The 2,844-nt window shown below is 29.0% G+C and overlaps 1 protein-coding gene across 4 annotated transcripts in view; it reads right to left on the reverse strand.

Annotated features, from left to right (window-relative positions):
- Positions 1–2,844, reverse strand: part of LOC102672479 (proteoglycan Cow) — a 187,571-nt gene that overhangs the window by 23,509 nt on the left and 161,218 nt on the right. The gene's annotated exons all lie outside the window — the stretch shown is intronic.

Below are 2,844 nucleotides of genomic sequence, written 5' to 3' on the forward strand. Positions count from 1 at the left end.
TCTCGTTTCCAATCTTTTCTTGGAGAGGAGGGAAAATCAGAAGGAGGGAAAAGTTGTGTTAATATTCCAGTTTTGCGATATATTTATTTATCTTTTATTTCTTATTTTCTTTCTAATCTTAAACTTATATTTGTGCGTTATATCGATTTAGTTAATAATCTCATCGAGTGCTATCTTTTTTAAATCATTAAACGAAATGTATGCTACATGTATTGTTATAAATATAAATAAGGAAAATAATTTCTTTAAAATTTGCCCGATATTTCAACCGCGTATAACACTTTTATATGGCGCAATATGGTGAAAGCTAATTAAGCGATTTTTCATTAGAACAGTGAAACTTTATTAAAAAAAAAAAAAAAAAACACGCACAAATTGGACTATTATTTCGCGATGAATAAAAGGTAATTAAAAGATTTCATATCGCGAAGAATATTTTTCACCGCGCAATAGAGCAACTCTATTAAAATATAAATTTGACTGTTACTACCCTCCTGTTATTATATAACGTAATAATGCCGATAAAGTCGCGAGAGAGAGAGAAGATGGGTCGCTCTTTGTCAAAATTCTCCCGCCATTTTATCGTCTCCCCTCCCCCACGTGAGGAGGGGGAGGAAAAATTCCGGAATTTCCGAGCTTCATAATCATTAAGCAGTGCATCGTCGTAACACGAAATTACCAAAGCCTTTTCCTTTACCCAGCGCAAACAATGTTGCGCTAGCCCCCTGAAAAGGGGGTGTCTCGTAAACTGGAATACTATTATAATGCGTTTAGTGGTGCGCGCACGAGCGGCCATGTTAATTATAATTTTATATTATTACCTCCCGCGTATATTATGGCCGTTAAATTTTCTGCTTAGAATTCCCTTAACGAAAAATGGTCACCGGAAACCGGTGGGAGAACGGAAGAAGTATGGATAAAAGGCTGGTTCAATACAGAGTTTTAAAGACGATATTCAATCCCCGTTGTGTCGATTATGAAAGCATTCTTATGCTCCAAATTTGTTTTATTAACGTTATATATATCGTATAAATTATAATAAGTGTTGATGATTTAAAATTGTAAAATAATAAATTATAAAATAATAAATTTTTTCTTTTTTATTATATACGTGGTATGTGTTATTTAACGCATATAGGCATTTTTTCGTGTGCAGATGTATAATTTAAAGAATTAATTTAACCGTTATTTTTTTTTCTGTATGCACGGTAAAATGTACGGTTTTACATTAGATACGTATATGGCTCTGCACGATGAAAGCTTTTGTAAAAGCTTTTCAAAATTAGCTTTTCAACTGTATAACTTTTTTTAATGTAAATTTGTAACGTAATAAATGTCTTATAAATGTTATTGTAATTGTAATAATTTTTTTTTTCTTTTTAGACGTCTGATTGATGTTTATATATCTATTATATATCTCGTCCATTCTTCTCGTTCATCTCAATTTTTTTTCAGCATCACTTACTCGATTGATCAACGAAAATTATTACACTTTTCCTCTCGAGTAAAATTTTGCACAAAGACTAATATAAAATGTATCGTTTACTTAATCATTAAATAAAGAATATAATCAATTGAAATATAATACTTAGCAAATTATTAGAAATAAATTTCAGTTTTAATAATAATATATTATCATTAGACAGCAAAAAAAAAAAAATATATATATTGGACGATAGATTTATTCTATATCTAGCATGTAGAGAACTTATGGTGGTGCAGTATGGAGGTATAATAAAGAAGGGTCCCTTTGCGGATTCGGTTACAATACCGGCTAGGTTGGGCCTCGAGAATTTGTGGTTGTCGGCAAATGCATAATTAGTTTAAACCGAGTAACACCGTAATTAAGCTGGTTTAACTCCTTTATCAAGATGGAGGCCTGCGGCTTTTCGGTCTTGTCATTTCCAAGAAATTCGCCCCCAGACTTTAGGAGGGGAAGAAAAAAAATTGTAGATAGATTTTTTTTTTTAAAGATCGCTTAATCTTTTCGACAGACAACTGTGCGTGCATCGTTTCCTCGTATAATGTAACATATTTTTCCTCAAATATTATAATAATTATATTTCTTTTTAAAATCTTCCATCTTTTTAAAACGAATTAAAGTAATAAGATTTTCATTTTTCAGTCGAGAAGGAGAATTGAAAATATTTTCTAGATATGTCAATGTACGAATCTTTTCAATGAAAAAAGAAAAAAGATAATATTTTCCATCTAGATTTTCATAATTGAAGGATTCCATAATACATTTTCATAAAGAACATAAAGAATTTACTTTAGAAGAAAGATTTTAAAATTATGATATATTATATATAATATATAAACGAAATATAGCTATTGGTTTCATTTTATTTTACGCAAAATGATAGATCTTGCAATAATGTGTCTTTATGTATTTGTAAAAAGAGGAATTCAACGATATATTTGCTTTTACCGAAACTTTATATTTATGAAACAAATTGCAAAAACAAAAAGCAGGATAACCCAGTTAAATACGATTTATTTATAGAAGATAACATTCTGGAATATTTTTGTTATAAACTAGGTTATGTAAATTAACGCAAATTTATTTATTTTTGTATCGGATTAAGTTTGAGTTACCTTAGCCTACTTTTATTTTATTTTTAAACCATCGTTTAACTTATCATGTATGTATATAACAAATGACATAATTAATACACTCTTCTGATCAAAAACGAATATAATAAATTAAGGAAACGATTCGTCAATTGATAATCACAATATGGCAATTTCTTTTCCAATTCATCAAATTGTTAATCTTACCTCCTAGATTTTTTTTTTTTTTTTTTTTTTTTTAACCTAAGCTAATCAAAAATTTCCCTTGAA

This window comes from Apis dorsata, unplaced genomic scaffold (assembly GCF_000469605.1).
Source record: "Apis dorsata unplaced genomic scaffold, Apis dorsata 1.3 scaffold_99, whole genome shotgun sequence".
Taxonomy (NCBI): domain Eukaryota; kingdom Metazoa; phylum Arthropoda; class Insecta; order Hymenoptera; family Apidae; genus Apis; species Apis dorsata.